We start from the raw sequence: 15,364 nt of genomic DNA, 5'->3' as shown, positions 1-15,364 counted from the left end.
GAGACACAACCAAATGAATCAGTGTCTTATGCTGTAGCTGAAACATTACTCTATCTTATAGTACAATATTTATAATATGTAACTTTTCATTGCGCATTAGTTATATTAAGGAAATGAGCTAGAATATGTACTGACTTCCGGGTGACGATCCACCTTTACAGTGCAAAATTTCAAGTTTCAAATTATATTCGTACTCAATAAATTTACCTGTGAAGAAAAAACATTTTTGATACTGACTTCAAATGACGAATTTCACGTACAGGTATCAAATAAAGTTTCTATCTACTTATTGTTAAAAAGGTATCGATATTCCTAGTAATAGCATCGTTAGGGCAACCCAAAAGCATAACAGCAATTTACACATAGGTTGAACATGGTTGTGGTTGTCTAAGGGTCCAGAAGAAACTAATTTTAAAGCATAATAAAGCATAATTTTGGAAAATAAAGCATAAAGCGTAATTTAAAATATATAGCATAACTCTTGGAAAATTCCGTTTAATTGCAAGTTTAACATACTATATTTAATAGTTTTCAAAACCAATATTTACAATGAAAAATCATTGAGAACATTTGCAAAAACGAAGAGCTTATTTTTATTTTTGTAAACTTTTCGGTGTAATTCTTTCATGTCGAGAAAAGCAAAAAAGGAAAAGAAGAAGAAAACCATCTATATCCATCTCTCTATAAGGTAACCAAGAAGTTCTATCGCTTTTTGTGGACGTCTATGTTTCATTCGCCTTCACACCATGAGTTGAATGCGAATGGAGATAAGGCGAAGGTCAGTTGTTGGTGTAGGTATAACCAACATACTACCTGGTTGCGGCAATTCAGTTATACAGTGAACTTGCTTAAGGACAGAGTGAACATGGGACCTCCACTGAACGTCATAAGGGCGTGTATGCTGTACGAGCTCAAACTGGGGTCAAACGCCGATGCACCGGTGCGGAAGATATGAAAGGGCTTTGATTAGGGTGTCTTGACTACGCGGACAGTGCAGCGGTGGTTTAATAAGCTTTAGGACGGGGACGAAACACTCGAAGACGCACCATGTGCCGGAAGACCAACACTTGTACAAAATGAAGATCTTCAGGTAGCAATTGAGGCAAACAGTGGCCAGACATGTGAGGAACTGGGACTACAATTCAGTGTGAGTGGAGAAACCATTCGGTTGCACCTCCATCAACTTGGGAAGCACTACAAGTTGAGTCGAGGGGACCCACATGATTTGACTCCGGGCCAGAAAGCAACGCGAACAGATACCCGTGTTTCTTTGCTGTCTCGTCTGAGGAAAGAGCCATTTCTAGACAGGGTGTTCACTGTGATGAGAAGTGGGTCGTGTACGAAGCTCCACGGGGCCATCATCATTGGTTAGCATCCCATGAACCGGTTCCAAAAAACTGAAACCAGCCTGCACCAGAAGAAGGTCCTCATTTGTGTTTGGTAGACTGCTGGCGGTATCATGCATCGGGAACTGCTACCAGCTGATCAAAGCATTAATACAACTGTGTATTGTCAGCAGTTGAGCCGTGTTCAAGAAAAACTCAAAACTCAAAACATTTCTGAATTGCAAATGTGTGCTCCTGTTATAGGACAAATCTAAGCCCCACGTGGCTAGGATGACCCGGGACACCATTCTACGCCTTGGATGGGAAACACTATTGCGTCTGGACAATCATCTTAGAGGAAGCCAGTTCAAATTCCCTAGTAGAGGTGCAAAATGCAGTTGATACCTTCTTCGCTTCACGGCCCACAAAATTCTACTGCGATGAATCTATGGCCTTCCAGAACGTTGGCAGAAGGCCGTCAATGCTGATGGGAACTATTTTTGATCTTCCAGGTACGTTTCAGGTGACATCGATGATCGAAGGTGGTGGGTGAAAAAGCGACAGAACTTTCTTGGTTACCTTAATATACAGGGTGTTTCAAAACAACACCGACACCACTTGGGAGGTGATTCCTAACTCCAAGATAAGACAAAAAGTATAGATCAACCTGGGTGCGAAAATGGTTCCTTTCGGAGTTACAGGCTGCCGAAAACAAGCAAATGAAATCTAAAGGTTCACAGCTCCAATACTATGGGACCTACCGTAGTCGGGTCAAGACTTCACTTGCCCTATCCAAATATCCATGTTTCAGAATTCTGCGATACTTCCGCAACAATTTGATGGAGGTAGTTGGTGAGTACTTTATTATTATATGCCCGTAGCCTAACTCCCGCTATAAAAATTGTTGCGTGAGTACCTTATGATTCTGAAACATGTATTTTTGGATAGTGCACATATTAGTTCCTAAGTAAAGTCTTGACCCGGTTGCGGTAGGTCTCGTAGTATTGGATCTATGGACCTATAAAATTCATTTTTTCAAGTTTTCAGCAGCCTATAACTTCGAAAGGAAGCATTTGTGCACCCAGGTTGGTCTACTTTTTGTCTTATCTTGGTGTCAGGATTCATCTCCGAAACGTTGTCGGTGCTGTTTTGAAACACCCGATATATATATATATATATATATATAAAAGTTCTAATTTCCGAGTTTTGTTTCCTAATCCAAATTTATTTGCTGATTTGACTCGTGTGAATTCTAACGGCGCGTTATTATATCCATATGCTAATTCAATTACAATTCCCATTGGAAATCAATATTCACGTTTAATGTATGTAAACATAAATGACATTAAAAGAATTAGCATATAAAGAGCAAGTGACAATTACTAAATCAATACCAGCTTCACCCCATCATTATTATTCATCAAAAGGGATCGGAGAGCTATAATTTATGATCAAATAACATTTTTTGGGGGGGACAAACTTCCTTCACCGGATACCCGATAACAAAGAATTAATAATTATTGTTAATACATATTCATTAACGTGACATATGTAATAGGATAAAAATGTTCTAATAATTCAAAGACTTCCTATTGTCGAACTAACTTGAGAACTTGCATTTTTATGTGAGCTTTATGGAAACATGAAAATCAATTATTTATACACACACATATACGACCAAAGATAAAAAATTAAGCAGAAACTAGCGTACAGTAGCTTTAGATTAACGTCCGTGGTTGTCCCGTTTAGGCTAAAGAAGCATGCGTCATTTCAGATTTTGCCAGGGAAGATTGTCCACCGACATGAAAATTTTTGTTAGAACACTAGTGAAATGAAATGAAATCTGTGAGTTTTACGTCCCACGGTTATGCCGGTTAGGCTAAAGGAGACGGTGATGATGAGTAATGAATGAAATGGTGGAATGAAGAAAGTGGGAGGAAACGAGAGAACCCCGAGAAAACCCACGCACACGGTGTTTGTCCACCACAAAGTTCTCTTGACGGGGGCTGGGATAGAACCCGGGACCCCAAGCACCAGAGGTGAACGCTCTACCACTGAGCCACCGCCACTATCGAATATTTACAAAATAAAACTTTTTTGTATCTTTGATCAAAATTCATTCACTGTTAACGTTACATATAAGATGGTGGAACAATTACTCTTCGATAGCGTAGTCATAGGCGTATACTTGGAGGAGGAGAGAAATACCACTTCTGATTACATGATATATCGAAAGTGTTTTAAACTGGGAAGAGAATATAATATATTGAATCTCAACTCATAATTTTGAGTAAACATATTTTATTCTCATTCCAGTCAATTAAATTATCCAAAGGGCTTGTTTCCGACAGATACAAGCACCTAATTTTGTGAAGCAAAGAAATAAGGTTTGAACCTTCCAACATATATATATTTTTTTTTTTTCACACAGTTCAGAAATTCTGCAGGAAAAGATATGTTTAAAATTTCTTGTTGTTTTAGTACAACTGGTCGTGTATGTATGTTACAACTCTCGTTTGCAACTCAGGTTAGATCTTCAAATTGGAGTAAAATAGGGACACAATTTTCAGAATAGGATAGAACAAGATCATAGAAGGAGAAAGTGCATGAAATTAAACCAGAGAATTAGTGAGAACTATAAACTAACATTTTACATATAAAATGTGTAAAAAAAAAAAAAAAACTGTATGTTAATATTTCTTAAAAAAAAATGCATTAAAGTGCTACAAACATTTTCTCTCTTTCTCTTTCTTTAACTTTACGTGGCCTGTAGTTTTAGATATAACCCTTGTGTGAGGGATCTTATAACTTTTTAACTACGATAATGTATGTAATGAGCATTTTAACGGATTGTGTAGAATAATCACATTCTGTATGCATAACCAATCTAGTCCGTATGTGTTTCATTTAATATGTTTCTTTTCACCCGTATTCAATTCATTATAAAATAACACATTTCTCCTTTGTTACTAGAGATAAGGAAACCTTTAATATTAATATGCAAATGATGCGTTGCAGAGTCGATTGCTTTTTTTTTTATGTACTTCTGGTAAACATATTTTCCATATTATCTTATAAATACTCATTTCTTTTTAAAAATTAAATTTTTAATCTTAAGAACTTCCGGGTTCCATAAGCCAGAGAGTTAGTTAGTTAACAAAAAGAACATCTTTTAAAAAAGCTCAGGAAGAAACTGCATTAATAATAATAACTAGCTGAACCTGTGCTCTCCACACAGCGCATCATTCACATATGAGCATGAATCTCCTTGTCATTTCTCAGAACATCTGTACATGTCCCTTTACAGACACAAGTGAAAGATGTCTTGATAAAAATCAGCAAGGAATATCATAAAGTGGAGATTTTTTCGATTATTTTCTCAATATCTCCCACCGTTTGCAAGATTGAGTTCCGGTTGGAGTTTCTAATTCATGTATGATCAGTGTTTTCTTTCTTCTTACATGCATTATGTTATAAGCAAATACATTACATATACAATTAATTATAATGTCAGTGATATATATGGTGTTCATTGGGAAAAACATTAGCCTGGAGAAATGGTTATCACTTGTTTTACATTTTCATTTGGTCATGAAATAAACGCCTGAGAGATATACAATCCCTGTATACAAACATGTGATGTTAGAATATATAACTCGTAGGATATGACACTTTTTATAAAATTTCAACACTTCCAGTGTACCCCTAAAAATGTAATAAAAAATAACAGCCACTTTTTTTTAAAAAAAAAAAATATTCAATTAAAACTGGACAATCTACACAAAATTGGAATCGACCAGCGAAAACGGCGCGTTTGTAGCACTTTCGAGATCTCAGTGTCGAAAGGATTGGAGGAAAGCATATAAACTTAGCATTTTAGTATATAAATAATAATAATAATAATAATAATAATAATAATAATAATAATAATAATAATAATAATAATAATAATAATAATAATAATACGTTTTCCACATTTCAATTAAAGGGCAGACTGCTCTCTACCTGAAATAGAATAGTAATATGAGTCTCCCTGGGGCGCATTCGTCCTGCTGGTCGTTTCTAGTTGGTGTAGGATTAGTGTACGTGCCTACGGCGACACGGCTTCCGTTCCCATTTGGGAACTCATGTGGATCGTTCCCATTTCTCCAGATACAGTCTTGAGTCAACGTTTCACATAACTTTCGCGCTCAGAAAGAACATTAAACTTCAAATAAACTAAGCAGAAATTTGAAAATCTTCTTAATCATAATGTTAATTTTAGAGCGAAAGTAAAAACAAAAGCACTTTTCTTTTCTTTGGATGATTTATTTGTTGTATTCAGTCAATTCAGAAGTACGGGTCAATCTTTCTTTCCCCATATTTTAAAATGAACTGGAATACAGCATAAGTTTGGATAGAAATTTTTCCGGGTCATGGAAAAGAAGTTATTGCTTTACATAGATAATAATAATGCGATACGAATTAATGTTGGGGAAAAGGCAAAATAAAGTGTGAATGCTTAATTCAATCATATTACATTGTATTCCGAGCTTTACAATTAATTTTCGTTTTCTAATTTGTGCAATCTATGTTTTCTTTGTGATTACCTCTACAATTACAGTTTCATTTTTCTCCACTGCAAACATGAAAGTATATGAAAATATGTAACTATTTGCATTGTTAGGCCCAAGAAGGAAATGAGAATATATACAGTTCAAGGTGGTTACAATTAAAGTGCCGTAATTCACGGTGGTCCAGCGCGGGCTGTAATGAACGAATTGCATTGAAATTTGGTAAATACATATGCTAATGAGACCATGCGAAAGCGAGTTATGCTGGAAAATATTAGTTCCACTTTCCACCACCAGGAGAAAATGTGGCGCTGTACGTAATACGCCCATGGAATGGTCCTAAATGTATGGATAAGATGATTATTTAGGTCGAAGAGGTCAAACATGTGAGATAAATGTATTGTAAACAAGGTGAAGGGAAGGTGAATGTAACAAATGGTGCAAAGGAAACTACTTTATATGCATTTGTTGGTAACTAAAGGTGCAATGGGAATAACTTTACTAGCATTTGCGTTTACATAACATACCCCATATGGCGACCAGACACATTGGTGACATGTTCCATCCGCAAAATGGCGTGCGCAACAGTTGCTGGCAGCAATTCTGGCGGACAGCCTTATGCTGTTCTTGAGATCCACCAGCGACTGGACATTTTCCTGGTAGACCCGAGCTTTCAGATATCCCCACAACCAGAAGTCACACAAATTTAGATCGGGAGATCTTGCTGGCCATGCATCTGGAAAACCTCGGGAAATGATGAGATCAGCAGTGAAGGTTTCACGAAGCAGATCCTTCACGTGGCGGCCGATAAGAGATCCGTCTCCAAACGGTTTTGTGCCTGTAACGCAGGAATCACATTTCGCACTAAAAGGTCCCTATAACGTGCCAATGTCACGGTACTGACAATTGCTTGGGTTGTCATTTCCTCAAATAAAAACTGGCCAACAATGAATGTTCCTGTGATTCCACACCACACAGTCACGTACGCAGAGTGTAATGACTGCTCCTGCACAACATGCAGATTATCCGAGTCTATTATCCGACAGTTTTGCTTGTTCACTGCCCCTTCTGGTGTACGTCTCATCATTCTACAGAATATCCCACGGCCATTATGTCATCCACTTCTATTCTTAAAAAAAAAAAAAAAAAAAATCTAAGGGCTAACTCATTGCATTGCGACGGATCCTGGGGTTTCAATTGCTGTGTTGTTGAATCCTATAATAACATAACTGTAAAATGACCCTAAGAACTTTCTTCACTGTTAACCATGGGATGGCCAATTCCCGTGACATCGCCCGAGCGCTAGTAGTGGAATATGGAGCCTTTTCTTTATCGCGGTTCTCTTCTCATTCATTTCAGACCAGACCCGTGCCCAGGGGGTTTAGGGGGCCGGGCTCCCCCTAAATTTTTGCCGGCCCCCTCTAAAATTTTCACGGTAGGCTTGCAAATGAACTATAATATGGTGATGAACTATAATATGGTTGGATCAGCCCCTCCTAACTTCAGTTGCCCACCCTACATTTTTGGGATGGCTACCGGCCTGTTTCAGACGCTGATATTCCCTCAATGGTTACCAATCTTACTAACAGTACACGGTCTCTCTTCTCAATAGCTATGCTGCTCCTTACGCGATCGTGTGTATGAAATGTGAGCTCACTATGTTACTGTCTGTACAGCGCCACATTTTCACCTGGTGGCGGGAAGTGGAACTAATATTTTTTCAAGCATAACTTGCATCATCATGGTCTCATTGGCATATTTACCAAATTTCAATGTAATACGTTGAATACAGCACGCGCTGGACCATCGTATAAAGCGGCATTTAATTGTAACCACCCTGTATAATGTGGTAGAATCTTATGAACTAGTATAAGAAACGAAATGTACTTAAGGAGTGATCCGAACTACGCGGGACATAGCAGTTTTATTCGTTTGGGATCCAACCCAAGACCATGCATGGAAAAGACGAAGCTATTAGACCATAAATTTGCAGAAAAACCTGTCATAAAGTGCCAACTAAACTCGAAGATGTTAAATGGGAAAAAAGCATTTCATTCATTTGAAACAAAACATACTGTAGTAGCAACCTATTAATATTACTTAAAGCAATAAGTATGATTGCCTGTAGATAACACAATAGTCAAAGATGAATGTAACAGATAATAATTGAGAAATCGTAAAATTTGAATTTCGGTTCAATTAAGTACACTTTTGCTGCTATCCTTTGCGTTATCTGTCAATGTGGAATCGAATAAATTGATCGAACAGAAAGGAAATAATCTATAACATTAAAGTTGATTGATTAAACTATTTATCCATTACTGATGCTAACTCAGACAATATATATTGGTTAAAGAGGGATGCAGGCGATTATTTGGGCTTGATACACCCACTAAAGATTGAACTCGGAAAAACACGCACAGAAAGCACGATGCGGCCTACAAAAAATTTCCAGTGAAAATTTAAGTGAAAAAAAATAAAAAGAACAAACTACATGCTATTATAGGATGATACTACTTATACATTTTCAATTCCACATATTTTATATTGAGATGAGATTGAATCTTGGCCCTCGAGAGCGAGATCGAAATTGAGACAAGCATCTGCTTATCGAGAAGCGATCGAAACTGGGATTTTAGATTTGAGACGAGAACGAGACGGCTATTTATCAATCAAGACGAGATCAAGACTATATGAAGTCGATTCATGTCTTATCTCGATACTATTTCTATTCATTTTCAATTATAATAATTATTTGTACATGTCACACATCGTTACCCACCGTGCCGATAGAGTTGATCTTCAACGGTTTCAGGACTGTCACTATTCATTTCAGCGACCTCAAAAACTATGAATTCAACAGTAATATGAGTCGTTTTTGATTACTTTTACATGTCACCTCTTCCGATCTCACGTTTCACCTTGTTATTTGCCATGTCAATGAGTGATGAACATGAACTTCAATGGTATCAGGAGTTTCACTATTGATGTCAGCAACCTTGAAAATTATGCATTGAACACTAATATAGGCCGTTTTCGAATTTTTCTTTACATTTCAATCCCTAAAAGTGATTGGGGTGATTTACGCGGCATCAGAAGTATCACTAGTCATCTCAGCGACCACCAAAACTATGAATTTGACACTAATTCTGTCGTTCTAGATCATGTTTACATCTCACGTCCTTCCAATCTCTCCTTGGAGTGTCCTACTCCACAGTTTTATTTTCCTGATTGAGGTGTATGTACTGATATTTAAAAAAAAATCTTCAGGAGTACCAGAGTTGTCCTGGAACGTACATACACTTTTATATAGATAGAAGACAGTAGCGTACGCAAGAATTTATTTCGCGGGGGGGGGGGAGCTCCAAACTCAATATGAGAATATTTTATATTAAAATTCCTAAAATTAGTCTAAATTTACACAAAAGTCGAAATTTCGGAGGGTCCAGATCCCAGGACCCACCCCCTGAGTACGTCCCTGATAGATGTGTAGATAAGCAGTATTACTTTTTACTTTCCTGTAACAGTAATTGCTTTTTAATAATTAGGTAACTTTACACTTTTTTTTATAACAGAGGGAAATTGGTTATTTTCAAGTTAAACGTTTGTTCGTTATATTCATGTTTGTATGATATGTGAACCTACAGTATAACATGGAATTTGAACTATTTCTACTCCCTGCGGTAATCGAACCCTGGCCTTCCGTATTGAAGAATCTATAGCTACGAGGAAAAATGGAAATGAGTGATATTTCCCTAATTTACTTTCCATTTTTGTTAATATACTTGACTTAAAGACAATTCTTAAGGATATATTTACTAACTGATCAATATTACAATGAATACAGAAGCCGCTTTAATACTCGAAGTTCCAACTCATCAAAATAAAATATTGGTAGTGTGTTTATCTGGTAATTCAAAATTACAACTTTGGTTTGTCGAATTAAATGTAGTTAAGTTTTCCGACTGTATCTAATTCCAGATTAGATATGGAAGTTGTCAGGGAGTTGAGGTCGTTTAGTCGTTGCACATAGTCTTTACACAGTAGGTAATTAGTCTTTCGCAGCGGGTTTAATGTAATGCAAATAATTATCTGAGTGTGATTTTTCTCTTAGTAGAAAGAGTAAACTCGCTACCAACATGGAAAATGGTGACAAATTCTTTTATGCACACACGATCTTGTGTGTTGATTTACAATAAAAAGGTACACAGAAAATGAGCCAATAGACTGCGGAGAAATCGAACTCCAGTCTCCTATTACACAGAAACGTGACTGCACTCCTGGAGGGGATAATGCATTCAACTAGCAACTGGAATACTGATGTTCCATTGGTCCATTCAGTGGTATATATATTTTACCCAATGTGTGTTTGGCTACGTCAATTGGGTATCGTGTTCCAGGTTCACTATTGACAAAGAGACACGCTTCTAAAAAGATAAAAACGTGTCGATGTCGTAGTTCGGTGATAACATTCCATTGTAAAGTATGGCCACAGATTTTAACTTTGTGTAAAATGAGCTTTGTGCAGAGCAAGGATGTTATAAAATTGTGGAGAGCAAGGGTGCTATTTTATAACATCCTTGGTGCAGAGGTTTTTATGGAGAGAGGAACTCATAGCATGTATGTAGAGGCATTATACTAAAATATCCAATATTTAATTCCATACAAAGTATTGAAAACGTATAGAAATACAAATAACTTTGGTAATCGGTAACGCTATAAACTATTTTACTAACGGATGTAAAAAAAAAGTTGCTTAATTATTTTACGTGAAGTTTGGCTTAATATAACGAATTTTCATTGGACTCTTCCCTTGTAAGAGGTAACTATTGCAAATTTATGTCCAGTGTGTATCACTCTACTGCGAAATGTTCGTCAGGAAAGTCTTTTAAATATGATCCATTAATAACCAGAGACACATACTTTTATGTGCTTTCGATTCAAAGTTTGGTAAACTTGTTATTCATCTACACTGAAATCTCATTCAAACTGCGGAAGACACTGGTATAATTTGTATTTTAACAGAAAAATGAATAAGTGAGTCAAAAGTCTGTGGACATCTTTTATTTTCAAATCTAAGAGGAAAATGTGTAATCTGTTAATCTAAAATGGTAGTAGTGAGGAAGGTGCAATTTGTAGAATACATGGCAACCGTGGTCGCTATCTTGAATGCAAATTCGATATTTTAAATGGGAAGGAGATCGCATATTAAATAATACCGGCATGAGCTCAGGAATCCAAAGCTGTAATTGTTTCTTTCATATCTTGTATGGTTTGTACGTCATATATTCTTAGAACGTTTGAAATGTTTCATTGTTTCTGACAAAATCTCTTGTTGTTGTTAGTGTTGTCCAAAATATTAGAAATTCTCTGTCTCATCTCGTTTCAAAACGAGAGAAAAGTCGTGACGAGAAATCTTCTTCTTTTTAACCCTTTTATTCAGTTACCTGGGGTGGGCTTTCAGGATTGCTGTCATCCACCTGTTTCTCTCTCTCTTGTGCCATATCTACGTTGATACCGATCACACTGCATCATTTTGCTCTTTACACAACCTCCCCACTTCGTCTTCGGTCGTTTCCTCCTTTTGATGAGGGTTTACCACTTTATATGGTTATATAGTTGAATGCAGATTTCCATTCTCTTTCTTAGAATATGAGTAAATTGAAGTACTCCTCCAAAATTTTGGGAGGGGTATATAGGACCATACTTTAAATTTGGGGATGGTACAAAGTATCCATTGCCAAAACTTGGAGGAGGTGGTCTTATGCAGTCCTAGATCAATGACTCTGGACCATCCAAACATTTTTGCTGCCTAAGCAAGCTATACGTCGACCCCTAATACTGCTGCTTTTCTACGTACAAAATTAAACTTATACACATTGCGTGCAGATTTTCTTAAACAAATTTTTGGCAAAGGGGATGAAAATGTGAGGGGGTTGAACATGAATATTATTTAACTAAACGACTTACTCGACGCAAGAGTGATATGTAATAGCAACTTATTTGTCTTAATTTTTGCGTGGTGTGATGTAGATACGTAAAACCTGGAGAAACATTGATTGCGTACTCCTGAGAAATGACATGGGTATCACTCGCGTTTTGTGTACTTGTGGTTTCCAGTTCGTTCCCGGTGGGAATAATTGTGGCCTGAATCTTATATGAAAACTTGATTCCCGTTCCGTAGGGCCAAAATAGTGTGACCACGTGTCCTGATTGTTCCCTTTTCAGAAAATCTTCCGGCGTCCCGAGGAAAATGCAAATGTGATAATAAATAACCTTTTAGAAGATAATTAAGCTTTCCGTGTTAGCTCGTAGTTCAAAGTGCCATTTTAGACATATTTCTTACGGATTTCTACATATTTTTAAAGGCAAGGTCAACGCTTCTACAAGAAATACAATCACCAAAAAATATGACATTCAAATGATAATCATTGACTCCTGGTTTGTGTTAAATGTTAAAAGGGAATATGATTAAAATTGGAACAAGGTTAAGTAAATTAAGATTTGATTACGTTAAAAGTCTAGGAACTTCCTTATTGACCATGAATAAGGACACATTAAAGACTGTATCAAGTGAATTCTCAAATGGTGCCAGTTTGCCGAATTGCCTGTTTTTATTCTCTAAGTTTGGTCAATTTATATCAGAAGATACATTTAAACTTCAAAGCAAAGCAAACCACGTGGTATTAACTGTGAACTTTGCAATTACTAACTATTCATAAGGTAGTTATTCTCTTTATGGTAGAGCTTAAACACTGGCGGGAATTCTGGACTTTCCCAATCACCATTTATTGTAAAATTCCTCCTATGTAGTGTAATAATAATTACAGTCTCAAATACTAAGTTCTTATTAGATATTTGGTGGTTTTCTTTGTGAGATTGTAGGGACCGAGTGTCCTAGGATGATAGGATCCAAGGCTCTTGTGGCCAAGGAGTGTGTGTTAGGCACCCTCTCAGAGATCGAGCATCTTAGAAAGGGAGATAAAACTCGAAGAGCGAACGCCTTAGAGAGTGGTGATATTGCGAGGACCAGGCGTCCAAGCGAAGGGAAGCTCTCAAGCACCAGGCGTCCTGAAGAGTGGTAAGGTGGGATAAATCTGTGAAGATGATTCATGTCTCCTGCGGGGCTGTGGCTTCTTTTATCCTCAAATGTTGATGACTTCATTGATCTTCCTTATTTGATGACTGGATGACTGTTGACGACGGTCGACCATGTCTTCTTCGTGATTGTCGTCTTAAGTTATACAACCAGCACGTAGTGTTGGTAATACGTGTACAACAGCGTGTCCCAACCTGTTTCAACTTGCGGCACACTACGGGTGTAACTTGAATTCTCGCGGCACACTCATAGATATTATTATTATTATTCGCAAATATAAAATACCATGGTATTTTATTCTGTGATTACTGATCTCCTTCTCATAGAGATAAAAGCTTGATCACTGGTTTTCCCCTATGCTAATTCATTATGCTTATTTGTTATTCTAATTTTAAAGTAGAAAACAGTTGCAATGAAATATAGGACTCAGATTGTTAAGATACGATTTCTTTTTCGAAAACTGTATCCAACCTTTCACTAAGAACGAAGATCACTAAATAACGAACGATCAAGCAAATGTTTTGTACTTTTAACTTTGCTGTTCTAACCAAAACTGGTGCATATTATTGCAATCACACAGCTTGTGATGCGTCGAAGTCAAAACACAGCTATTGAACAAAGTGTTGTTCTGTCATTCACGCGCAAATAAGTGTTCTACGAACGTTCACTTGACGCGTACCGTACAAGTGTTTCCATTTCTCGGTGTTAGTATGACTCTCAATTGAAACGTAACATAGCAGCCTACCGTCGAAATGTATACGAGCCGAAATACTGTCTGCTACACAGTAATAGATGTAGAATAATATATTACAATTACAGTAATTTTTTCCATAGTAGAAATTCATAGTAATCTGAAATACAAAAACATACATTTTTTCACCATGTCTTGCAATTTGGTTGCTATAGAATTAATAATTTTGTTTCGATTTCCTCGCGGCACACCAGCGGTCCATTCGCGGCACACCGGTTGGAAACGCTGGTGTAGAACATTGCAGTACACACACACATAACCCACATATATATATATAAACGACTACATTGCAGTACACACATATATATATAAACGACTACAATTTTCAGATTTAACTTGACACTTGTTTACATATAACTTACATTTATTTTGATAAGATTAGATTAAGATTTTTGTACGTGCTCTTTCAAAAAGAAAGCTTTCATATTTTTTCAAACAGAAATTACTGTTCCAGAGCAGTGACACGTCAAAATTTTGTACCCGTTCGCTTAACTTTTTATCTTTTGGAAAGCATAAAATAATTTCATAAGAACGATTGCGAGATAAAATAACGAAGGAATGTACAAAATGTTGCTGTGTCATGCAACTTTATACAGGGAATGAACTTTACGGACAAAATCATGGAGAGGCTTTTTATCTATCATTAATTATTGCTTTGCGTGCTTTAATAATAATGTTTCAGTTCCTCCTGTTCCACGGTACTTGTTTGGTATTTGACTTTTCCAAGGCCTCTTTTTATTCTATACCCTTATAAATGCTTTCGCACGCACATAAACACATATAGAGTCTACTGAAAGTTTATGCGTTCCAATATCACAAAATTTATGCTTTCGCGTAACCAAATGGGTTAACTCGACCATCTCTCGGGTTCTTTTGTAACACATTAGGAAAGATCGGGGTAATGGAAATCAGTGAAAAGTCGAGATAACCAAAGTTTTTCAAAAACTACATGGATCATTGGATAAGCATGAGCCCTTTCGGAGGAGGCCAGAATTTCAAAGTACATGTACAGGGTATATTGAATTAACCATATTGAACTCCCTTATCGTGATACGCTCAAAAATCTTCCGTGTAGCTAAGAAATGATGTTTGAGCAAGAAAATATTTCATATATTTAGATAATTTATTAAATCAATTCTGATCGTAAGCCATACATTTTAAAACGAACTGAAATACAGGGCAAGTTTAGATACAAGTTTTTAACATATTGAAGAAAAAGAGAATTCTACTTGACGTAACTAATAATGTAAAACGAACTCATGGCAAACGAAAGGCAAAATAATATGTAAGTTCTTAATTCAATCATAATAGATAATATTTCGAGATTCAAAATTTGTTTTCTTTTTCTATAAGATCTGTGATTATATCTCAAATTGAAGTTATTTCATTTTGCTGCACTACACTGAGGAAAATCCGTTCTCCGGACAGCGGTATATTGTACAAATATACATTATCCTCTTGCTTACTACAGAAATCAGTACGTAGCATACATAGGCACTGCCCTTAGATGTTACATCATGCCGTTGCAGGATGTCTAACATGTAACAGTTTTCCGTATATCACATGATATACTTATGTTGCCTTCATCAGCTGTATATTATATACGTCCATTTGTACGTTAGATTCTGACCGCCTA

Source organism: Thermobia domestica, chromosome 5, assembly GCF_964235325.1.
Source record: "Thermobia domestica chromosome 5, izTheDome1.hap1.1, whole genome shotgun sequence".
NCBI lineage: Eukaryota > Metazoa > Arthropoda > Insecta > Zygentoma > Lepismatidae > Thermobia > Thermobia domestica.
This window is presented reverse-complemented; position numbering follows the sequence as displayed.